Source organism: Coptis chinensis, chromosome 5, assembly GCF_015680905.1.
Source record: "Coptis chinensis isolate HL-2020 chromosome 5, ASM1568090v1, whole genome shotgun sequence".
NCBI classification, from domain to species: domain Eukaryota; kingdom Viridiplantae; phylum Streptophyta; class Magnoliopsida; order Ranunculales; family Ranunculaceae; genus Coptis; species Coptis chinensis.
Window position 1 is genome coordinate 50,624,812 of NC_141460.1, and position 26,620 is coordinate 50,651,431.

The window sequence follows — 26,620 nt, forward strand, 5'->3', positions numbered from 1 at the left end:
CTTTGGATAGACCGATAATCTTAGTAAACGTAAATTCTAAAGAACTAGGAGTGGAACGGATCTTCTACTCCAACTCTATTGCGATAGCATTCGAAAGTAGAAAACTTTGATAATCACACGTAAAGTCCAGTTTTAGTTTTACTTGCGTTGAGTTTTCGTAACTTATTCGTAGGTAAAACTACATTTTTACATTTATCAAATGGCACCGTTGCCGGGGAAAGATGTACGTCTGATGCAGAACGCATATCGGTGCTTCATCGTGGCATGCGTTCTCTTAATACAATTTGTGAAGACCTTCGGACTCGCCAGACTGTCATACATCGTAACTATATATGAGACTCGGGCCCAGCGCAAGGATGAGCGTTGGGAACAGATGAAGGCAGATATGGATGCACAGCGCAAGTTCCGAGAAGATATGCTTGAACACTTCCCACCCCAGGGGGGTTCTTCTTCTAAAGAGGCATCTGTCAGGCACGAGCGTCATCGGCGAAGGACAGATGGCTCGGGCCCATCTTCATCTCATGCTCCATCTTCAACCAGTAGCGCGTGGTTTAGAGAGTTTATTGATTGATGTGTTTTTATTGTTTTTATTAGTTCGGATGTTAAGTTTGAATTCAATAGTTAGATTTGAATTCGGTAGTTAATTGTATTTCAATTTCAATTTTAATATAATTTGGTTCTTTTCAAATTATGTGTTGATTTTAGTGTTAATCCCACCTTCCCGAATTGTTTGGGGGTGGTATTATTTCTTTTAGCATGGTTTTTATATGATCCAAAATTTATTATGTAAGTTTGTGATGATTGTTGGGAATATTGCCGATATTGGCATGGCTATGAGTAGATATTGTGATAGGATGAAATCTCAATGAGTTAGGCATTTACTATCCTAAATTCCACCTAAAAGATATTAGGTTTGTTTTGGAATAGAGAATATGGGTTGTTTCCGTTTTCGGTTTTGGAAATATTTTGTTTCCGGCAATTGCTTTAAAACTTTTTGGAAACTTGCCGATTCGTTTTGGAAACTCAAAACCTATACAAACTTCCTTCATTTTACACTCACAATCCACACTACATCTCACTTTCATCTCTCACCTTTCAGTCCCAAGTTTCTCTCTTATCTTCTTCACTTCAAAGACTTCACCAAGACGGAGGCGCGCGCGCCAGTTAGAGCCACACCGCGGCTTGCCCACCTGAAACTCGAAATTCACCTGAGTGCGACCCATGCCCATCCCAGGCAAAAAGTGAGCGCTCCCTACGCCTAAGTGTCTGTTACTCAATTTAAACCAGAGCGCACCCCGCTCCCGTTCCAAGCTAAAAGTGAGCGTGTCCTGCGCCTAAGTGCCTGTCACTCAATTTAGACCAGAGCGTCCCAAGCTAAAAGTAAGCGCGCCCTGCGCCTAAGTGCCTGGAACTCGATCATAGCCTGAGCGCACCCTGCGCCCTACCCAGGCATAGTTTGAGCGCCCCCTGCACTCTGACATCCGTAGGCACAAAAAATTCCAATTTTTTGTGGGTTGTTCCAGGATCGTTTGCAGCTGTTCTAGAGAGTAGTTTTGTGATGACATCACCTATAGTCATACGGGAGCAGTCTTTCAAAGACTTGTTGGGAAGTGAGACTTATGGAGGTTGGTTCCACGACAGGATCTTGCAGTTAGGATGGAGGCATCTACTGGTAAGTGATGACAACTTCGATTCACCTCGACCATCGCATTTTTTTTACAATAATATTACTTTCTATTGTAACCAAGACGGAGAAAAAAAAATTTCCCTTAAAATTAATGACTCGACAATGGAATTCAGTAAGTCTTTGGTAGCGTTAGTTTCGAGATTGCCCTTGCCTGATCATATGCACACGTAGAGATATATGACCGATAATGTATACATCTATAACTATACATATTTCCATGAGTATTATGGGGGAGGGGTGTTTCCTATAATGGACCAAGGGCGTTATAACATAGCCCTTGGTAGCCTATCCCTGAATGTAGGCACCACCATGTTATTCATCCTGATGAATATCTTAGGGGAGTGGCAGTTTACTTCTTCAAATAGTACCACTGGTGACGTTTTCCTTGCTTTAGCTGAGGACGTCACTGATATGACATTCCCCAAGTATTAGTGGCTAGTCTTAAGAGAGCCCAAAGCATGAGGCATAAGTATCTTCTTATGCCTGTTTGGTTTGCCGCATCATGCGCGATTATTTACCTGAATTCTGTACCCAGTTCACGGATTGGAAAAGGGGTGAAGTCATGAGACCCACCAATTGGGTGGTTCATTCATTTCGAGTTATGACTTGGCTGGGTTGGCAGGTGCCACCTCATTTGGTTGCCCCTTACACCCCATCAAACATAGTAACACTCGACAGGTTAGCACGAGTTGATGACACATGGCGACGTGCTTGGCAAGTTATCATGGCATGGCAGGACGCGAAGGAACCTCATCTCTTTGAAGAGGATGAGGATGACGATTAAACGAGAGTTAAAGTAAGTTTTTATTTCAGTTAGTGTCTGCTTATGTCCCAAGCAATTTAATTCTTGTTAACCCCATAACGGGTGGAACTCATATAGAGTTGTGTCTGTTTTTCTTTTTCTATATTAGTATGTTTTAACCTTGTTTTGCAAATGTTTTAGAATTTCACGCATTTACATGGTATTTCTTTACCCTTTTTATTTATATACTTTGAGGATAAAGCATGCTTCTTGTTTTGGGGATAGAAACACGTGTAATTAAGACATCTGTTAGGATATATATATGTACAGTATGCACTTGTTTTCTAGTAAAAAATCAAAAATTTCAAAAATATAAATAAAAAGTTTATGTTATACACTTAGGAATATTGGTATTGTTTTCTTTCTCTATGCCCTTGATAATCTAGAAATCTCACATAGTGTTGCATTAAAATAGTTTTTAGAAACTTAGGTTAATATGTAGATATTAATCTTTACATCTTTCTATAAATATATTACATGAGTATCTATGATTGTTTGGCAGTAAGTTTTTGAAATCTAGGCTAGAGTACTTATTCTACAAATCATGTGAGAATATAGCCTAAAGCCTTATATGAGTGAAACGTTTGAGAAATGACACAAGGGAGAAGTAAAATCCGGATAGAGAAATCACACGTCCACTTGCTTGATTACTATACCATATCCTAAGCGAGAATTTAGGCCCTCTTTGGATCGATATAGCCAAAAATTCAACCCTATGAATTATTTTCTGCTAGTCGCTCCTTTGAGCCTTTCTTTAGCCTTTCATAAACCGCAAATCCTTTACCCTTTTACAAAACAAAATAAAAATAAAGAAAAAATCAACCTACCAATTATAGAATGAGTCTGAGAATAGGATAAGTGAAAAAAGAGAAAGGAAAAACTTGTGTAAACAAAAATTAGTTAGTTGCTTCAGAAAAGGAAAAGAAAATAAGTTTCCATCCAAGGAAAAGGGAAAAAAAATGAAAATAGATTCAAAATAAAAACTCCAAAAATAGAATAAAATGAGTCAAAAAGCCAAAATAAAAAGGATAAAGATGAAAACAAAGTGTAGAAGCAAAAGAACAAGGGTTTCTCTAGTTACGTAATATGAAGACCCTATCATCTCAGACTTGTCCTTTTTGAATATCCATTTCCTTCCTTCTTAAACCATCTCCTAATCCCCACAACACTTAATAAAAACCTCTAGCTCAATTAGGAATATGTTAGTGTGATAGTAAGTGGCAGATGTGTTTGATCGTCTCCGGCTTCCTTGTGTGTCATCGAGATTGTAAGGTAAAGTGTGCCCATCAAGCATTGGAGTAGAAGAAACTTGAGCTTAAAAAAATCGAGTGGTTTTGTCTTGACATTTATGTGAGGACCTACTTAAAGACGTTATTCTGAGTTTTCATAAATGGACCTGCTAGTGCATTTCATAGTATTACTCATTGTATATATGTTTATTCGTAGATGATTGATTATTATGCATATATTAGCTTAGGTTTCGACTTGATTATTCTGTATTCATTGCTAAGTGAGATATATAGATAGTTGAGACATAAAGAAGGAAACAATAGTTTTATTTCTTAGTCGTTGTAATATAGATGAAGTTTGTGAGTAACTTCACTGGAAAACTCTCACGAGTCTATAACTCATCCACTAGGGAATTCCTAGTGGTTTAAGGCCTTGTTACATATGGTCAATGCAATCGCACTCGGCAAAACGAGAGTAGTTAGAACTCCATTTTTGGTCACTTATTCTAATTTCTCATATTTGCTTGAGGACAAGCAAAATGTTGTTTGGGGGTGGTTTGATAAGAGCCCAAAACTGTAGTTTTAACCCCCTAACAATAATACTTTTAGACCAATTATGCGAGTAATAAATAAGAGTTAATGATGATTACGTGCTTTTATGTATTTTAGGCATTAGAGTCAATTATGTGCAGAAATGTGTCACTTTTGTGAGATAAAGGAGCAAGGATTGGTTGCTAAGAAGTTATGTGATTAAAGGCCAAGATTCAAGGAGAAAAAGTCTTTAAAAATCCCGGTCAAAGTTGAAAAGTAAAAGTCAACGCGGGCAGAAACAGCGCACAAAAGTCAGCAGAACTTCCGAAAGCTATATCTTTAGACTCAGACCTCGGAATTGGACCTACCTTATGTCAAAACGACCGGGTCGGAAAGAGATTTCCAATGGTCTAAGCTTTGACCCAATCAGAGGAGAAAAAGTGGACTAAAAGTCTGCTTAAGTCAAATCCAGCTGGAAAGGGGTCTGTGAACTGAATAAATTGGGCTTTGGGCTCGATTTTCCGGCCCAAAATATGGCTCCTCAGCCCATGCACGAAAATATGGATATGGTCTCCTCCATTTCAACACACAAGACTTAACTCTTAAGCATTATAGTTTGTAGGTAGCCATTAGCAGATAATTCTAGATCTAGTGTTTAGATTGAATTAATTAGTTTTATTTACCTTGTTTTAATTTAGTTATTGAATCAATTGTTATTTCTTCATTAGATCAATAAAGTTAGTTAGTTCTTCATAATCTAGTTTCATTTTCCATTAATTATTTAGTTTCAATTCATAGATTTAGTTATTTGTCATTACTAGTTTCAATTAATTCTTGCATGATTAGATTTCCATTTGAATTCAAATAAGTAAATTTAGAATCTTTATATCATGTCTTGCTTAAATTCATATAGAAATTATAGTTTTATGAATCAAGGCTAAACCTCCATTAGAGGGGTTTGAGGAAGCCTTGATGAAAACTTGATTGTGTAGTGTAAAAGTAGTTGTAAGAGTCTATTCCACTCTAGAAGGTAGTTGATTCGCCATAAGAATAGGTTGAATTTCCTCAAATGCTAGTCATTATTTGGTAGAGATTGTCATAGTTGATTAGGGATTAGAACGACCAATTCTGATCGTAATAACGTAAGAATTGGATTACAACAATCTATACTAGTTTATTAAGTTGGATTCAAGGTGGAATCAAATTCCCCTAATTCTTTATCTAGATTCAAACCTTAGTATTATTTGTTAAATTATCGTATCTTATTAGCATAACTTGCATCGTAGTATAAATTTCCTCCATACTCTCATTAACTTTGGATAGACCGATAATCTTAGTAAACGTAAATTCTAAAGAACTAAGAGTGGAACGAATCTTCTACTCCAACTCTATTGCGATAGCATTCAAGAGTAGAAAACTTTGATAATCACACGTAAAGTCCATTTTTAGTTTTACTTGAGTTGAGTTTTCATAACTTATTCGTAGGTAAAACTACATTTTTACATTTATCATAAAAGATAGTCGGAAGTGAAGAAAGGTACCGGAGAGACCACCACAGTGAAACACACGCGCACCGGCGAAGGATTGAAGGAGAAGAAAAATGGGGAGTTGGATCAAAGGGAGAGAAAAAGAAGAGACAAGGAAAAAGAAAGTGAGGGAAGAAGAAGGAGGGGGGTTTAAATAGGCTGGGGGTAAAAAAGTAACTTTAGGGTGGCGAGCAAATCGAAGCATCGTCTGGGCCTCCAGCCGAAGGACGACATGTGGGAGCACAGGAAACAAGGGGCCGCCAGAAAAAACGCCCGTGATGAGTACCTTTCACATCACACGCTTCCCAAAATGGACAGATATTAGCTAGAGGGGAGATAAAGAGGTGGAAGTTCTTAATCTTGGGCCAATTATATGGTCGCGAAGTCAAGAAGGGGCATTTGTAGTGCCCCATTATATAACACTGGACTTAGGCAAAGACAAAAGGGGGAGGCAGTGTAACAAGGAAGGCTGGGGAGTATGGGATCATGTCCGCGAAACCCTAGAGAGTGGACATGGCACTGGTACGACTATAAGATGGGACGAGGGATGGAGGGAAGAGGGACGGTCTGGATTGGGGCGTCTTAATAGAGGAGCGAAGACCGAGTCAATGGGACAAGGAAGGGAAGCAGCTTAATACGCTACCCTAGGGAGCAGGAGAACTGAGTCGCGGAACCCTAGGGGGCAAACGTGGTCGAGGTACGGCAAAGAGGAGAGCCGTCAGATGAGGGGACAGATGGGCGGTCCAGAAAGGAAGGGGAGGGTTATAAAAAGAAGAGGATGAAGACATAAAGAAAGGCTGCATTAGAGAGAAAATGGAGAAGAAAATAGGGAAGGAGAAGAAAAAGAAAGGGAGAAGAAGAGAACTGTAGCAGGCGTGAGATTTTAGGTTCATACAAACACCTATCCACATTCCACTGTATCACATACCTAAAACATATAAAAACGCATAAAAGTTACACCAAGGAATATATAAAAATGAGCAGCTAAAAAACAGAGAAAATAAAAAAGACGTAACTTATCATTTGTTCGATCTGTGTATCCTTTCATTGTAATGTAGAGGATCCAAGTGTTATACCAGTTTTCTGTAGTAAAGAAAGAAAACTATGCATAACTAGATCTTGGAACTTTCTTGGACTGGAAAAGAATGGAGAAGTTCCTGCTCATTCACTCTGGAAGAAACCGAGATTTGGTGAAGATACAATCATTGGAAACGTTGAGAATGGTGATTAACTTTTTCCTTTTTATTTTTTCGTTTTTCTGTTTTGGTATTAATCCCAATAATACCCAAAGAATTCCGTAGAAGATAAATCCCCATAAAAAAATTCCCAACAAGCCATATAGAAGAATCGAATGCTAAGCAGTAAGGCACAACCAGTGTGCATTAATATTGATAAGAAATGATTTTGCTTGATCGCCGAAATGATTAACTGTTTCTTGGTTACCTTAGAGTTTGTTGAATTGAGTCAATGGGTGCCTTTGAGTTCATAATCCGTCATCAATTCACTATCTTCTTCTTCACAAGGTTGATAAACAGTTTAAATCTAAGTATATGCATTTTGATACTAATGAGTTTTTGATTAATCACCAAAGTTAAATACTAGAACATGTTTGTCGCTACACATTTTAAACCACAACCTCACAACTCTCATACATTGTCAGCCCTAATAGCCTTTTTGAACAAAACCTCACATTTAGTTACCATGATCTATATGACAACCATTGCACATACCACACAATTCACATATTTCAGACTCTTCCTTGCACAAGTTACATGCTTTGTTATATATTTTCTTATCAAAGTATATCCATGTTACAACACCACAACCAGGCCATCACGAGAACACTTGAGATATATATTTGCATTGAAGAGTTCCACCATTAGAATAGCCTATTTCAACTTTCATAAATCCGCAACACCAAGAAAGAGGGCAATGAATACCAAAATATGGGCATGTTGAAGCATAATGACCCTCGTCATAGCATAGTTGACATACCTGATGATATTTAACAACAAAATAGTCATATATTTATTTTCTATAAAGATTATTCGAAAAGATTATTATGCAAAACAATTTTCTGCAAAATTGAGAATAACCTAAAATATTTTCGAATTGAATTAGATAAAGTTTAAATTGCATGTCAAAAGAATACTAAGACATGCACTTGGCTTTATCATTTTCAAACAATTAAGTGATGCTTAAGTTGAAACAGCCGGTAATATAAAATTTTCCAGAGGTTACACCACAGCTTCTGTTGGGTTGTCTTTAGTGGTAACCATTTGCAAAATTAAAAAAACATTTTACACTCAAATTGAGCAACCGTTATACAAATTATAAAAAAGTTTTAGGATGCAGCAAGTTTCAACATTTTCAACATTTGCTTAAAAAACCTTTTAGGATAAGTGGAAGAAGATTAGATTAAAAAAAACAAACACTTTTGGACTCATCAGTGACTAATAAGAGTGTCACAGAGGTGTTTTATATCACCATGTAGGTCAATGCCATGGATGTTTCATTCCGTCCGAGTGTTTTTTCAATTTTTATGGCACCACTTCTTCACCTTGTTTACATGGATATGATCTAGTGCATTGGGAGTACAGGTGACTATTGGATTTGTTCTACAGTAATGCCTAGGTAGAAAGACCCTTGTCAATTGTCATAACCTTGAAAAATTAATGAAGCAAATTTACTTTGTGCGATTCTTCTAATGTCATTTTGCATTATGTGCTGCATAAACTGCTCCAGCTCTTCAAGTGCAAATCGAACAAAACAAATATGGAATCTCAAATATTCTTTAGAATTCCTGGAAAGTTTCACTTGGACACACAAATAGCTTGGCCATGAACAAACTGGCCGATAAATTATAGATACAAATACACAAGGCAAAAGTGTTGATACAACTCATACAAGATCATAAATGTCATTGGCAGACTAAAAGGGGTGATGCAATCAAGCGGCGCGCTTCAGTAAAGAGTTGGCCTCCCGAAGCCAATTACCATCAAGTTGTTATATTCCCACCAAAACCAAGCTTTACCTTAAGATGGCTGAAAACACACAAACAAACCAATAATCAATAGTTTAGGAGTTTGCTCTAAAACATGTACTGCAATCAAACCATTAATTATGTGCTGCTTTCTTCTGTTCAAAGACATACATTTAGTCCTTAAAAAGTTTATCGTATGTAGATCTCTACGAGCATCATGTCATATTGCTCACTCAGACAGTCTTCCCTGCACCATATATTAATTATCTAGTATTCTTATGAAGTTGGTTTATGAGTAAATACAAAAAAAAAAAAAACCCTGCTGATCAAGGTGTAAATGAATGACACTGAATTTCAGCAGATCTCTCTGAAAATCCAGTAAGACCTAACTAATTGTCAGTGAGACCTATGGGGCAATTGTTTTTTTTCAGTTGGTAAGTGACTCGGATTAGGAAAAGGTGATGAAGAGATCCAGTAGAGTTCTTCAACAATCAACTTCCTAACGGGGAGAAAGAGAAAACACGAAGACATGACCTTTGCATTGAGATTTCTGTCTGATTTGATGAGGCCTACATTTTATATCCGATTTAAATCAGGTGTCTTCAGGCCAAATTAGTGAAGTTGTATAATAGAATTGTAAGAAATCTGACCACTGAATCCTGGCTAACTTTGTTTTTTTTACTAATTAGACTCGGACCTAATAAATAAATTTCATGTCTTATGAGCACTTATGAGCACTTCATGTCTTCGAAAGCATGGCTACCTTTAAAATAACTATGAACTCTTCATGTCTTTTTTTTTTTCTTTTGCTTGGTGAACACTTCTTGTCTTGGTATATGTAGTTCAACGAGATGATAAGTTGGTGTCTGGTTGACATGAAAAGCTAGACATAATTTAGAATTTGTTCTTCAAAAGAGTATGGAATACTTCCTTAAACTTTAATAGCACAGGATCACGGTAGGGGTGTGCACGGGTCGGTTTTGGAGTAAAACCGACCACCAAACCAACCCTATCGGTTTATATGCTACAACAACCGATCCGAACCGATATTGTACACTTAACCGATCCGAAACCGAACCGACCAACTTCCAACCTACCCGATATCCGATCCGAACCGATTGTTTTAAGGTTTTAACCGTTTTTGATCGAACCAATTCCCTCAACTTGTGGATGAAATGATGAATTCCAAAAAAAAATTAAGGGCTGTATAAAAAATACAAAAAGCAAACACAATTAAAATGAGATGATGAGAAAAATAAAGCAAAAGAGATGGAGTAGAGAAGAGAATAAGATATAAAGGAAATTATAGACTGGTGGCGGCATGGTGGTGTACCGGTGGTGCAAATTGAATGAGAAATGGAGGACTGGTGGCAGGTGGTGGCTATGCCCTAACTAAAAAGTCAAAGCTCAAAAGCAATAAGGACATTAGGGTTGGACGTTTCTTTATGTTATTTATTAGTTCATTTATTTATCATATTAAAGGTCGGGTTACACACTTACACGTGGGGGTTTATAGATCTATTGGAAACAGATGAAATTACATACACGTGTATGCTATATTATTACAGCGGGTCGGTTCGGTTATTTTCGGGTTTTGCAAATATTAACCGACGTCCGAACCGAACCGACATAGTCGGTTATGCAAATTAACTATCCGATATTCCCAATCCAAACCGATTCTAAATGGATAACCGACCTGCATGACTCGGTTTGGGTCGGGTCGGTCGTTATGTCGGTTAAGGCGGATTTTTGCACACCCCTAGATCACGGTGATAATTCCTCATTATCTCAAAGATCTTTCTTTATATAGATTTTACAAAATCACAGAGTGGTCTGCACCCAACACATACAAAGAAAACCACTAAGTACCTGCACCCAGTTTAGATCTCATTGGAACAATATATTAATTCTAATCAGAGGAAGAAGCTTTCTAGATTCAAAGGAAGTAAACCAGATAATAAAGTTCGATGATTTAGAATTAAGAACTAAAAGATGGTGCCTATCAACATAGAAAAAAAATCTTAAAGTAAAGGAACAGACATTATGGCACTTTAATTTTAATATCTGACATTAAACAAATGTCTCAGAAAACTGGAAACCATGACATATACATTACCTCCTGTAGAACTCAGTTGCAGATCGCGATCCATTGTAGCACACAAAATACAGCAAGACCAAAATCAATATGTCTACCATAGTTAAGAAACCTTCCAATTTACAAAGCTATATTGAAAATGGATATATATTTCACAGAGCACCGGAGAAAAAAAAACAGCTTTATTCAACACTTTCAGTGTTCTCATACCAATGAAGTTTGCTCATTAAAGGGGGGGAAATGACAGGTAATCTACAGAACTACAACTCGTAAAGATGAGTTTGAAGACCTTTAAAGCACAATAAAATTAAGTTTCTAAACATATATGCCGAACTACAAATTATCCATTTAATGTTGGAAATTAGGGTTAACATAATGTGATAGTAAAACACGCCAAATCCGATAATACATAAAAGGATACTAAAAAATATAGCTCCCACCAATCCAACATGTAAAGCCCAAAAGTGACATTGTAAAGGTAGATCTTATATTTGAACCCGGTTCATTGCTTTAAAATTAAACGTAAAAGTGAATAATCACTTGACCTGTCAAAGAAAAAGGATTACATGAGTATTTGAGTTGGCATAGTAGCCATGTGAGTGGAATATGTTTGTGGACAAGTTCGCATAAGGAAAAACCGTGTGTGTGTGGAATATGTTTGTGACTGGGAAAAGAAAATCAGTCAAACTTTAAATAAATCATGAGACCAAAAGATAAAATATGATACGCACTAACAATGCACAACAGGGGTAGAATTTCACAACCAAACATTAGTTATTTTAAGATCACATTCACAGCTGATTGTATAAAGATCGAACTTGCTGCTGATTGATGAAATAATGGAAGGGATAAAACAATATCCCCCTAAATAAGCCAAGGAGTCAACTAAAACATTGTTATAAACTTAAAATGACCATTAGTTAGACATCCTGAGTAACCTCATAATTCCGCAAAATATCAATGTGTAGTAATTGTTGATACATAGCATCTTCGAGCCACCCATCATCAAGAAACAGTGAAAGCTAGTACACTAGATAAATTTCTTTGAAGGCATCATCGATCGGACAATGAGCTAGCGTGCTCAATACTCTGCAGACCTAATTTTACAACCCGGTTTAAAGGATGACGGCATGAACTTGTCACCTGAATCAGGACCAATGATGAGAGATGAACTTTAATTGGTGTCAAGTTCAATTAAGAAAGGAAAATAAAATAAGGAAGAAGAACTGGGATTCGTGAGAGAAGAAGAAGAAGAATCAGAATCGCGTCAAACCGTGGAAGGGAGAAGAAGAAGAAGAATCAGAATCGATCAAACTGGTGAGGGGAGAAGAAGTTGTGGGGACAGAGAGAATGGAGACACACAAAAAAATACCTTTTAGCCTCCTACCCAAAACTCCTAAAGTTGGTCAACAAACATCACACGGGTGCTTATAAATTTTATCTTTTTGGCTCTCAGAAAATTATTTCATTAGTAATATAAAGCGGGATAAGAAGGCCTACAAGAGAAACAGGAAAACAAAACAACCCTACTTAATCCCGAAATACAATCACGATTGCTTAGAATCACTACGGTACCATAAAAGCGGTAACAATGAAAAATATGTGTGGGTGTATGCTTAGTATGTTTGTCTTTGATTAATTCTTCAGTTTGCAAACTATGGGCGAGTTCTATTTGCTCATTGCATATCAGGTGTCCTAGTATAGTGATTTAATCTAGTCACTTATTGTTTCAAATATTATAAAACGATGAGCCTAGTCACCTTTAAAGAAATGGTCCTCGTTTTGCTTGATCGAATAACCCTTCTTAAAATGCTTTGTAGTTTTCGCTTCGTTTCCTCGGTTACGCACCATGGTGGCTGGGCAAGGCACAAGGGCCTGAAGATTGACCACTCAATGCCATTAAACTATCCTGCAAATAGTGACACCTAGATGCATAGTAGGTATAACACATGTTAATCTTTAAGTGAAATCACTACACCTTCAAAACGTAAAACAAATTAAATCACATTCAACTTTGAGGCACAACCATCAAATTACAAGATCCAATCATCAAATTTATAAAGCACAAAATCATGTAACTCACAATATAAAAGCGAAACACAAATGGATGCATCCATAGTAAAAAGTTATATTAACAGATTAGACAATAAGTTAGCGTCATCTTTCTAGCAAGGGTTTCAAATTGGGTTGGTCTTCAAGAGGGATCTATACCGTTTAGGTTCAAATAATCTTCGACCACATCATATGTCAATTGGAACCTATTCGTACGTACAGTTTTTACATGGGCAAGGACAAGCAGACCCGCCCAACTTTGATTGGGCAAACAAAACAAACTGCTTAGCCCCATCATACTAAAGTGTGGACCTCGTGTTTTTTTCGTCCATCCAATCTTTCTTAATTCGCTCAGACATTCTACATTACAACAAAGCACTTATGGTATGTTTATAGTTAAGGAATTTAAGACAAAAATAAACATAAAAGTTAACCTACCCATGAGGAGGGAGGGGGCTTCTAATTTTTATACCCTTGCAAACAATCCTGAACTGGACAACTCAAGTTCCAATCATCTAGATTGGTCCTCAAACAGGCACATGGATTACGTCAATGAGCTGATCATATGATTAGTACATCAACCGAGCTCTTGTCAATAGAGACAACATTATCTCAAGCACTTGGATATGCAATTTGTAATTGCATATCAAATACACAGACTAGAAAAATTGCCTATCAAATACATACACTAGAAAAAAATAGTTCCTAATAAATTAAGTATGCAAGGTATGATAGATTGCCCGATTGCTACGAGTTAACAATAAACCAATTTCAGTTCGTAGCATAAAAAATATCTATAGTTACATGGTGCTAGTGAATCGATTTGGAAAATAAGGTTTGACGAGGTATTTCTATATATCATTTGCAGCGTTTGACATGAGGTCACCAAATAAATCATGCAATAAAGCCAAAAAAAAAAAAAAACTAGAAAATACACCTAACATGGTATCTTACATGATGATCCTCAGTTATTGTGAATGGTGAGATTCCATTTGACCCTTACCAACACCTCATGAATGACAAAAGGCATAAACCAAAAAAAACCCCCTCATATACCATTCCTTTTTTTAGTTATTCGATCACTAGGTGAATATTTCTCAAAAGCAAGTAGACATAAAAGACCTTAAATAAAATAAACTTTATACAAGACTTCAGTATGCCATACAAAGCAAAGCAAGCAATAATCTTAAACACAATTAAATCTGCAAAACTCGTCACTAAACCCAACAAATCATATAAGATGAAAATCCAAACAGTAAATAATAATAAATAAATGGAAGAGAGAGAGAGACATCCGTAGTACTCCACTCAAATCCCTAAAAACAGTTAAAGTAATCAGAGCACAACACAAGTGGGACACATTCACTAAGAACCAAGATAATAAAACTCATACACCATCACATACACAAAAAATAGTCCTGAACTATATGCTATCAAGATACGGATTTGTTGAAAACAGAACAAAACATTGCACCGCTGAGTTTAAAGGGTGTTGCTATTCTCTAGGTGGGAAAAAATTGGATTCCAGACTTGTTCAGATCTCTACTCATTTTAAGGTAGTTGAATGAAAAATTAGAAGCTCTTAAAACGTTATCTCTTTACTAAACAAAAAGTGATGGAAAGTTTTTTTAGACCGTGACTAGCTTATAGCTTGAAATTAAAGAGGAAATGAAAAAGTGAAATCACGAGATATTCATGCTTTTTTATTAACAAACATCACCGACTAACATCACTATTAAAAACAGAGATCGGTCAGTCAATGAAATCACTTTATGAATCTAAATGCTTACTATAAAATTTTGACTTTGAAAATCAAATCAAAAAGAAAACACGGATCTAATAATTTTCATCATCATCATCAAGTTTATTACTAATAATCAAATCAAACAACTAATATATCCATAAAGGATGCATCTTTGACCCAATAACTCAAAGTGTAACCAACCACACGACCTAAAACCCAAACTTGCAATAAATCAGTACATAAATTTGTTACCTTGAGCAAATTGAACCCTCAATCCGCAAAGCTTGTTTGATATTTGAGGCGAATTTATACCAAATTTCACCTTAGAAATCAAAAACCAAATAACTAAGAGTTAAAATCACAACCAAAGACAGATTGTTGAAGATGAGAGAAGAGAAGGCGGAGAACAAAGGAGTGAGAGACGATGACTTACCAAGAGCAATCAGAATGCTAGCGGCGCAAGCGAAACACCACTCTTTATCCCTATTCACTAGTTTCTGTTTTCTTTTTATTTTTTCCTTGGCATGGGCCGTGGTAAAATAGGACTAGCACCCTTTTGGATGTTATATAGTGTCTTGAGGAATCACTTGTTTTACACGGTACATTAGTCAGAGAAACTGGTAACTCATACATGAGATTATGCGACTCCACCCACTCAAAAAATATTCTATTTTTATATATATAATTTTATTCTATTTTTTTATTTTTTTTTTGTCGTGATTTTAAACAATAAAAATTAATAAAATTATGCATTTATATTAATTTACAAAACTAAAATTTAACTACTTAAGCAATTAATCCATTAATTGATACTACTATGTCTATATATATCTACATAATTTAGTCCACAAGTCTACAACAATTTAATAAATTGTTAACTTTCTATAATACTATAAGTCTATATAACCCTACTATCATGTGGAGAAAACTATAAAATATTAACATTAAAAGTAAAAAATTATCTTATTTTGTTTTATTTTATTTTTTTTAAGTGAAATTTTTATTGATAATAATAACGAGTTTTACAAATAATTATGATCGGACAAGCATGCAACAGGTTGCGCCGCAAGTCCTTTATAAATTTGTTTTTGTGTTTTTTGTTTTTTTGGGTTAAGGCCTGACGGCTTGTTTAAAAATTGAAAGTGAAAGAAATAAGGGCTACAACAATTTAACAAATTGTTAACTTCCTATAATGTTATAAGTTTATATAACTCTACTATCATATGGATAAAACTATAAAATATTCACATTTAAAGTTAAAAATTACCTTATTTTGTTTTGTTTTATTTTTTTTAAGTAAAATTTTTATTAATAATGATAACGAATTTTACAAATAATTAAGATCGGACAAACATGCAACAAGCTGTGCCGCAAGTTCTTTCTGAATTTGTTTTTTTGTTTTTTGTGTTTTTTGCTTTTTTGCTTTTTTGTTTTTTCTGGGTTAAGGTTTGACGACTTGTTTAAGAATTGAGAGGGAAAGAAATGAGGGAGAGTAAGGGTTTGTTATAAGTGATTATAATTATACAAAATGACTGGTTGGGTTTTTGATTTTTGGCTATTTGTTTTAGTCTCGTAAACTCATTAAACATTCAAATACACATTTGTACCTCTTTAATGATTTTGGATTCAAAATAACTGATAAATGATAATTTTATAAGGGCAAAGAGAAATAAACGTTGGTTTATTTGAATGTTTTTTATTAGTCTTTTTTCATACTATTTTTTTTTTTGTTGATTATATTCTCACTATGAAAATTTTAGGAGTGCGGTAGTGAAAATTTGTTAAAATAATTGGGTTGCGAGTCCTTATAGTTTGAAGATTTTTTTGGTAATTAGTTATGTGGTAGTGAAGTTTTTTTAATTTCAGGTGGTGGCACCCCCACACGCGCACCTCCCTTATATCCCATCTATGCTAGTAGCACAATCGTAAACAGTATCGAGAAAATGTAAACCCCTACAGCCGGAACAACATAAATCATGGTGAAATTTTCCACCCTAAGCAGCTCTGAATGTGCGCGTTGAAAGAAGTGGTGTGTTGCAGCCAGAGCCGAAAATATCAATATATCGGCAATATATTTCGGTTTCTGAGGTACATGATATGGAGATATTAATATATTTCGGATTGATATATTAATACAATTTCAACCCGATATATATGATATATATTGTTGACTTAGACCGTCTTTGACTGAATTTTTATAAAAATCTCTGATATTACCGATATATATCGGTATATATCAGTGATATTTTCGATATATCAACTTATCCAAAAAAAATTGACTAATCAACAAAAACACTATATATCAACCGATATATCGATATATCCGATATATTTTGGTTTTTAACCCCTCTTATATATTGACTACGGCAACAAGGGAATCCTCGAATCAGCTTCATTAGCTGGAGAGTTGTACGCCTTTTGGGAGTCCTCTTCTGGGCCTGGGACCTCTTTCTTCAAACTCTCGTGTCTTCCGTTACTACTTTTGCATGTTCTGCCGCCAAGTAGTTCAACTTCAGGAAAGTCATGATCCCAAATAGAGTAATGCCAGCTAAGCTCCTAATCGTAACAATCTTCTGTCAATGTCTTGCACTTTATCGTGGGCCAACAAACACACAAAAACGATGCTCCTAACAGCAAAATGTTAATTGAACCCTCCGCTTTCTTTTGATATTCTCGACCTCTTTTATGAGGCCGTCCTTTTCGAGACGTAAATCATTTATGTTATCTTTCTTTTGTTTTCCATTTACGTTTCTCTTTCTTTTGTTTTCTATTGAATTTATTTTCTTAGTCTACCGGTTGGCCTATGCTAGCAAAGATAATCTATCTTTGAAACAACCAATAAAACTACATCAACCTTTTTTGCGTTTAGCATAAACACATACGACAATAGGTGTTAATTTTAGGAAAGTTCACCAATAAACCAAGATAGATAAATGACAATCTCTTATTTGCATAGGTGTTAATTTAGTCACAATATTACACATGGCTATCGGACCTCGAACCACTTTGTCCGAAGGATTATCCTACAGTAAGAGATATAGATTTGTAACTTGCATAGATACATCATACATGAAATTGGCAAACCTGAAATTGGCAAACCACTGTTACATCCTTAATTCAAATATACATAGCGTTGGAAGAAAATGCATCAACCGCTTATTTGAAATAGTTAAATTAACAAAAGTCTGTAATATTGTGGATCAAGCATGTTAGGAGCTGCAAAGACAGAAAAAATGACACTTGCCTTCATTTCCATGTGATTATACTCATACAGTTCAACCAAAAAGATACAATTTCCAATCGAGAGATGAAATCCACCCTTGTATTAAATCCTTCTACAAAAACAATTTGGAGCAATTATGATAAGTTATTGCGAAGGCTTCTTGGGAGCCTCATTTTGTTCTGGTTTTGATCCTGAAACTGCCGCAGCAGTCATAGCAGCCGCTGCTGTACCCACCTTAACACTACCAGCAGCTTTCATTACACCAGCCACTTTGGCAAATACAACTATTCCACCTGCTAAATATAGCCCTCAGAGCAACTGTTGGTTTTACCTCCATTTTTCTTCTAATACCTATGACCACAAATCTTCAACAGGGTTAGGATGGCATATGACATGGACCCAGTTCACTGAGAACAAAATAGACTTGAAAGCATGAATGTAAATCAATATCAATATCAGTCTAAACTTTTTTACCCATTATTTTCTGAAAAAGAAGATCACATGTTCACTAATTTTGAATGACATGCACAATGGGAATCACCCCGGTGAACAAACATCATATGCCTCCTGCATCTTAGTCACATTCTCTAAACTCAACATAGCAATTACAACTCTAACAGATTCCTAGCTAGAATTCCGTTTTATACCAATATACTTTAGACTTTGGAGCTTGGCAAATCCCAGGCAGATTTCCCACCTTCACCCAATACATCCTCAATGCACAACCAGTGATGAATGGAACGAAGACTATTGAAGCTTGAGATCATACACGGTGGTTAAAACATTGCAGCAAAGGACTTCTTTTATCAGTATCACTAATCTTATTTTCTTGAAAAGAGTTCATCTCCATGCATCGTTATCTTCCAGCAATCAACTTGAAATATAAAAACACAAGCCTGTTTGGGCACCACTCTAAATTTATCATCACATGTCACTATTCCGAAAGTCTCTGCCGTTTCTCGAACCATTATACCACTTACTCCCAAGAAAGAACTTATTTTACAGTCTGCAACTAGAAAAATCGCACCATGTAGGTCTGTGTGGAGAAGACATCGAGCTATTTGTTGTGTGTTCCTGGGACTTTTTAAAATTTTCAGGACATAGAGTTTCCATGTATCATGCAGTGGCTTGAAAATGTCAAACCTCAGTAACTCTTGAGGCAAATCAAATGAACCACCGCTCCTATATTGTTTCAAGGACATGTGTCTTCTACAACGCTTTAAATGACTCACGAAGACCTAAAACATGCAACCGATGCACCACGTCCTTGTATAAAACCATCGATTATAATCCTATTTTCAATCGACATGCTTCTAGACCCACGCATGTACTACAGTGCTACATCGCCATTTTGGAAAAGCTCATGCAGAACATTATCAACCATTTCTGAACGCTTAACCCCAACTATTAACAAATTTTCATCAACTGGTGGTTGATGATCGAGAATATGTAAGATCATTTGCTTCATCCGGGTTTCCCAGAACTTCCCACCCCCTGGCATATAACCAACAAAAGCAACGCACCCTTTCTTTGAGACTGGAGTTTTGGAGGTCTCTTCTTGCAGAGGAAAGCTCAAGGCATCAGTATCACATGCCAGAAGAGTAAGTGAATCAAAATTCTGTTTTTGGTCTCGGTCATGTTTTTGCGAAGTCTCTTTTTCATCTTCGTTCTTGTTGTTGGAGAACCTCGGTTTTTAGCAAGTGTGAATCTTCACTCTAATGCCTCTATAGTGCGTGTATTTTGGTCACTAGTCATGAGCTTTCCTTGCAGCTCACTTGTGTACATGGGAAGAATTTTAAATATGGATAAACGTTTGAATCTAATAAAATGCATTTGGCAATCAGTTTTCTGCTCCACATCATACATAAACTAATTCCTAGCAGCTGTAAACTAAATGTGCCCACTCTAATGTCCAAAGGTCATACTAACATAGACACATATCACAGGTGCAAAAATTTATCAAAATAATGATATGCCCAAAGAGCTATAAGTAAATCACTAACTTCTGAATCAATATAGCTAGCTATGAAATACAATATTAATCAAATTGAAATGCAAATAGAAAGGATAATAAAATTCAAAGTAGAAGAAATACCTGCCCGTATGAGCTTGAACCTTAGTTTGTTACTTAATTGTAAGGGAGAAGAGAAGAAAATGTTTTTTACTTTTATTACACAAGATTCAAAGTCCCAACTCGAACGGAATTACCGGACTGCCCTTGTTCTTTTCTTCCCTTTAGCATCGGAACTGATATTTTTTGATATATATGCAGCCCGTTTTTCCACCTGTGAAGTGGACCTTGAATTAAGGTGGTGCATAATTTGGCGGTGATAGAGAATACTGTGCTAATAAAATTGATATGCTTGAGAATGAATATCAATTTTTTGGTTGAAAAATAATTTTACCAAAATTTTGTATCCCTTCAAACTTGTGTAAACAGAAAGTGTTCGATCTGATTACACATCTATAATGCTATATGTGATGAACAACGAGTAGCCAATCAAACCTTAGATAAACCTTTTAAACAAATCACTGACAAAAAAGTATTTCTGAAAGTAAAGTTGGAAATCAGTAAAATTGGATTAAATTTCTTCTGTGTTTCTCAAATGAAGCTACAACATGTCAGCATAATAGCACAGAGTGCGTGAAAAAACTGTTTGAATACCTGCTTTCAGAAGATGTTCTGGGAAAGTAGGATGATTGAACCACCACTCCCCACTCCCCGTCTTCCATTAATAAAGTGATCCCCCTTCAAGACGGATCAATGATGCTTCAGTTGCCTTGTACACCCAATCTGTATCCAAAAACAACAAGTGACCGTTCCATCAAGAACTCAATCACCTTCTGATTCAAGGCGCTTTGAACTAGTACTCTGTGTTCTGATGCTTTCACCCACTTTAAAGGATACATGATAATTGAAACTTATGCAGACTATAGCAGGTATGGTATTGAGTTCAGACTGCACTGAGTGTCTTTGATCTGAGCAGACTATGATTATATCCTTGTTTGAATGATCAAGCCACCAAGCAAAAGAACAGTATTTAACCCTTCACCATTAACTCTCACCAAACATGTTCACGAAGCCCGCCAGAGCGGATACGATTGAGATGCTTGGTATGATACCACAGGGGCAAGGGTTAGTGAAATTACCCATAGATTGAGACATTGTTCTGCTCGCCCGTACATCCATTAAGGGCATTTTATTACACCCATGACTCACCACCAGACCACTCTTTACAGATTAGGGAACGTGGTTCAAGTGAAAGGTACAGTCTTGAATATTTTCCCATTGTTTGGGAACTACTTTCATGTTACACATTGTGAGATAGCTAGTACAAGAGGAGAGTACCTTCGATATAGCCAGTTGCATTAGCATACAAAGAAGAAAAATAGGGTCATTAACATTAGCATATCCTGACAAGTTTCAACTCTTTGGCATCAAAATAGCCAATCGAAGCATGCCTTCTCGGGTGAGAGTCTCGTGAGGATTCTTAAAAACTGTAACCTTTGCAATATTTGGACCCACTAGTACAACATGTGCAATGCTAAAAGATTCACCTTTCTCAACAGCAAATTGCCATCCCCGTGTAGATATTGCAAACCAATCCTTCTTTGCAGATTTGGTCGCTTTAACTTCAATATATTCACTTCTTTTCTCAGGCTCTCCCTAATAACAATATCATAGGGTAAACCTGTTTCTGTTTCTTCATTGACCCATTTCACACTTGCCTCACCAACCTTGTCAGTGAAGTACTTGAAAGCCACAAACTCTCCCGTTCTCCCCGTAATGGCTGCCTGGTACTCATTAGGCGTGCTAAAAAAGAGAGCGACTCTCTCCCATCAAATTGGCTCCTTTCCAGGTTTTCTAAATCAACAAATGCATTAGTATTATTTAATTCTTTGGAACTAGAAGCAACTTTTCCAAATATGAAACCAGAAACCCGAGATAGCGGTTTGTCTTCCCTTTCTCCCAAATCTGTAAAAGCTAAAGCGGTGGTAGTATCTACAGAGTCATCTTGAATGATCAAATCAACACCAGCTCAACGGGCACACTTGTGATCTTCGTGCAAGTGATGCCTTCGACTTGATTCTTTATCTCTAACATATCACTTGGTGGCGGGACCGTAGTTTTTTCCTAAAACAGTTTTTCGAGAAAAGTTAAATGCAGTGCGATCTTCCAATCGCCAGGAGGCCAATTAGTATTGACACTTGATTTCTTCTTAGACTTCAACCGGTTTTGGTTATCGGTTGTGGGCCGAAACAAACAAAAGTGGGCTGGTAATTACCATCATCTATCTTTCGAGATAATAAAGATGAAATGAACCAAACAAGTTCTTCATCCGGAAGCTTTGAAAATTTTCGACTATTTACAATGAAGAACTCATGCGCTCCTCCGTGACTCTGCCATGGTTGTAATCATGTGGAGGAAATTTGCCAAGTGTAGTTCGAGCTCCATTGAAAAAAGGCGTGAAAGCTCCATGAATATCGATGTGGATTTGAGGCACGATCTACATTATAAGTTGTTATCTGCAACAAGTTTTAGCAAAGAAAATTGTTGAGTAGAGGATTAAGAAGCTAAACAATTCAAATCTATTCGGACTTACGCTTGCTAAATTGTAAGATAAAAAAAAAAAACAAAAAAGACCGGGTTCTACAACCTATGCTGGCGACATTTGTTAAACCATATGTAATGCACAATTTTCAGAAGTAACTTATTGCAAATCATCTGAACCAAAAAGTATAGGAGAGCTGTTAGGTTCTTTACACACTTGACAAAAACCAAAAAGGCAAAACAGTGACCCTAAGAAACAATGTTTCGTCTAACGAGAACTAGAACATGGTTTTCGCATAATCCGAGTTCCAGATACGCATATTACCAGGCGGAAAGCACTTGCAGGATAGTCGTATTCCTATGAACCGAAATCATATTTAATTGACTATATACATAGTGAAAAAATGTTTCAACCAATGAGAACAAAAACATAGGTTTTGCATACTCAGAGTTTAGGATACACATATTACCAGCGTCAGAGAGCACATTCAACTTGTGCAGTCCACTATATGATCCATCGTAGAGTGGAAAGAGAGAATGTAGATTTGTTTTCCCTCCATTAATTTGATTCATAGTAGAAGTGGATCAAATATTTCCCAGTTTATTGTAGTTAACTACGTATTTCAAATTAGGATAAGATTCATCACAACCAAATATTTGCTATGTTACATTGACACGGACACATATGTCCGAATCTGACACAGATACAAAGTGTCTGACACGCCAAAATATAAAGAATTGAGGTATATTACATATGATATGTGTCCATGAGTGTCCGACACGGACACATGGATACGTATCTGACACAGATACTGGACACATGAATGAATCCTTCTAAACGTCCCAAGTACATTTGGGCCTTGCATTATGCCACTAATGGTTTTTTGCAGACATATTGGGCGTCACACATCAGCTCATTAATCCTTCTATTGTGGGCACAAGTATGGATGGCCTTTGGGTCACATAGGTCTATACAGCTTCCCTAGAAAATTTTATTACCATACACGGGCTTGATCGTCTTGGTTAAGGTTTTTTTAACCGATTGCAGTTTTGAACAACAAACGGTGCTTACCAAAACAAAGAAAATAACATGCAAGTTAAAACCAATTACATTTTCGGGAAAATGTTTTTACATACGTACATTGCGCAAGTATTCAGTTTCACCAAAACCATATCCGATAAGATTAGCACAAATTCACAATACACACAATAAAAAAATAATTAAGAATCATTTAATTGCATACCTGTAAAAGGCAGCTGCACTCAGTTCGCTTATTTGATGCACTGTCACATCCTTTAAAAGTATGGCGATAAAACAAATTTTCGACAACCACAATCCATAGGTCGCATACGTTGGAAAATCCGTTGCTTTAGTTGAATATACTTATCGGGGTGTAATTTGTAGATATAATTTGTGCATATGGAAGAACCGGTTTACCAATAAAAGCTTTTTCTCTACAGATCAACCGTACCATAGAATATGCTTCACGCAGTAATGACGACAAAGCAACAAAATATGTGTATAGATCAAGCTCAGTCACGAAAGATTTCTTCAACAAAGTTTTTCATAATTGAAAAGTAAGCGCCTGCATGAATAGAATATACTAAGACAACCAATGACTACACTATTTTAAAATGACACTACGCGATTAAAAGTTCATCCGAACATGTCAAATCCAAGAGTAAATGGACTTCCCGGAAGAGACACATTGGAGATGCAGCCACCACTACCTATCCTACATTTTCGCCATCGAAGGTTATCCAAGTTTACCATTTTAAAAAGAAAATATTACCTCGTGAGAGAGGAACTCCTAATTCTTTCATTAGCCGTGATATTTCTGGCTGGAAGCACCTCTTTTCATCGACTAAGTTCCCCAAAGTATAAGACATAGATATTGTCGAATGTTTAAAATGCGTCCATAGTTCCATGTTATCGCACCAACATACGAGTCCAAAAGTTGGATGGAGTGAAACCCATTTATCTGCTTTGTAGGAAGCTCTGCGATCTCCCGTTTAAGAAGGCATTCTCTCGGGTAAACAACATCTTTCGGCTCCGAAGTAATCCGGACTTGAGATCATTAGCCCACTTCATAAGAACGTGTAAAACTTGAAACATGTGATAAGTCACTCAAGTGTGCCAACCTGAAACGTGATACAATCTTAATTGTCATAGAAAGCATACTTACAACACTAGCGCTGTGAAGGCAACACAACTTTGACATCTGCACCAAGATCGCATGTAGCTCCAAGAAGGAGGATCTCGCGACACCTTGCACTTTCGATCCACAAAGAAGTCGTGAAGGCCTTCATAAACATGAGAAATCGTCTTGCTTGAGGAATAATTGGTCTCATCTAATAAGCCACATTGAAGAAGCATCTCTTTTGTCAAGTCCACGAACCGGTTGGATCATGCCGATTACACTTCATTTGTTGATAAAAGTTTACGGATATTTCATCCCCATGCCTAGATTTATTTGCAAATGGGACAAATATATTATTATTATTATTATTTTTTATTTTTTTCGATATTAGAAATGGGACGAATATAGAAGTGCGAAGTAAACTCTTTTTGCAATTTATGCTTTTTGCATAACCCATTCCATTCCAGATGAAAGCATAAAATTTGGACATTTGGCCAATGTTGCCACAAGTGAGACAGTGCCCTTATAAGTGAAAATTGTAGAAAAGCAGATGCAGAGATGACCAAAACAATTGTAGATTAAATAAATAAAAAAGTTGTTTAGGTACCTGACAATAACAGGTGCCTCAAAGCTATGCAAGACTCGAAGAACTTCTAAAGCATCATCAATGGTAACTCGAGTCTTCAATCCTATGTCACTTAAAAAAAATCTGTTTCTCACCTGCCACGACAAAAGAAGATTCTATAAGATATAGGTCATGATTCTTGAAACCAAAGGGACTTTCATTGGTTGTCAAACTATAATAATGAATAGGAGATTTGTTAGATATGATTCACCAAAAAACTGAACCTATCACTATAAATAAATAAAAGAAAGGAAAAATAAAATAAACAAAAAAACTTGAGTATTATGTGTTCCTATTAAGTACAATTCACACACTCTTCTTCTCCACTTTCTTTTCCCTATATTTGACCTTGTTGCTTTTCTACTTTCTCTTTCATTCCAACTTATAAATCTTTCATCCATGTCACTGGTTATTTTTCATCAAATGGACAGCATAGCTTGCGCCAGTATAAAATTGTAGCAGGAAACTTGCACAAGTTTATATGGATTTGTGGCTGCTGATCTGCTAGCCAAACTTACGCCTTATCAGCTAAAGTGAAAGGAAACAATCTAAGCAAGACTTGTTTGGTAGAGACTATGGATGGTGAAATGTGGTGCTACTTGCTGAATCCTACGGAGGTGATTGTAAGGTTTCTCATTGTCTAGACCATGATAAACACGTAACAATCCAAAAACATTAGGCTGGATTCGAAAATCGCCAACAATATCTTCGAGTTTGATACAGGAAGAAAGTCCTTCTTGTAAGGCCGTATAAAAATCTGAAATGGGCTTCTCAGTAAGATTGTGAATGTCATATAGAGAGCAGCTTCACCCCGAAGGATTTAGAAACAACTTACCCGACTCATATTTTAGCCCTGGTTGGAATGTTCTCATCTTTCATGACAAAATCAACTTATTAAACAAGACATTTTACTCATAAGTATATAAATGTTAAACATGTAACAACAACCACTTATTATATATATATATATATAACCATGCAAAACAGTATCACAGACATGTATATATACATTTAGATGCAATTTATAATCACTTAACCACATATATATATATATATATATATATATAACAGACGTATTCACATGATTCATACATATTTCTAACATAATACGCAAATAATAGTCCATTAGCTACGACATAATAGATAACACATGTGAATCATACAATAGTTTATTAATATTAGAACTTGTTAACGCCCCGTAAGTCCGCCAAAGAAATGAAATGGTCGTTTCAACCCATGGACGTCCCGAACTCCAGAAGATATTTGAAGTATCTTTTACACAGGTGCAAAGAACTAGGCCTAGTAATCTTTGGAGCGGGATAGAACAGGAGGTGCTTGCATTGAAAAATGATCAAAATAGAGATAAATCACCCGGTAGACGCGATCCTCAACTTCGTGCATAATACAATATGTGTACGGTCGACTCAAAT

The 26,620-nt window shown here is 36.2% G+C and overlaps 2 long non-coding RNA genes across 2 annotated transcripts; both read right to left on the bottom strand.

Annotated features, from left to right (window-relative positions):
* Nucleotides 1-8,549: 8,549 nt before the first annotated feature.
* On the bottom strand, nt 8,550-15,223 carry LOC147497811 (uncharacterized). Its single transcript, XR_015195257.1, has 4 exons — nt 15,083-15,223; nt 14,902-14,971; nt 10,875-11,398; nt 8,550-8,819 (listed from the first exon to the last, which is right to left on the bottom strand). It is a non-coding gene; the product is annotated as an uncharacterized LOC147497811 (long non-coding RNA).
* A 2,466-nt stretch (nt 15,224-17,689) lies between these two features.
* Nucleotides 17,690-22,331, bottom strand: LOC147497812 (uncharacterized). The gene is made up of 3 exons (XR_015195258.1): nt 20,538-22,331; nt 19,968-20,157; nt 17,690-18,223 (listed from the first exon to the last, which is right to left on the bottom strand). It is a non-coding gene; the product is annotated as an uncharacterized LOC147497812 (long non-coding RNA).
* Nucleotides 22,332-26,620: the final 4,289 nt, after the last annotated feature.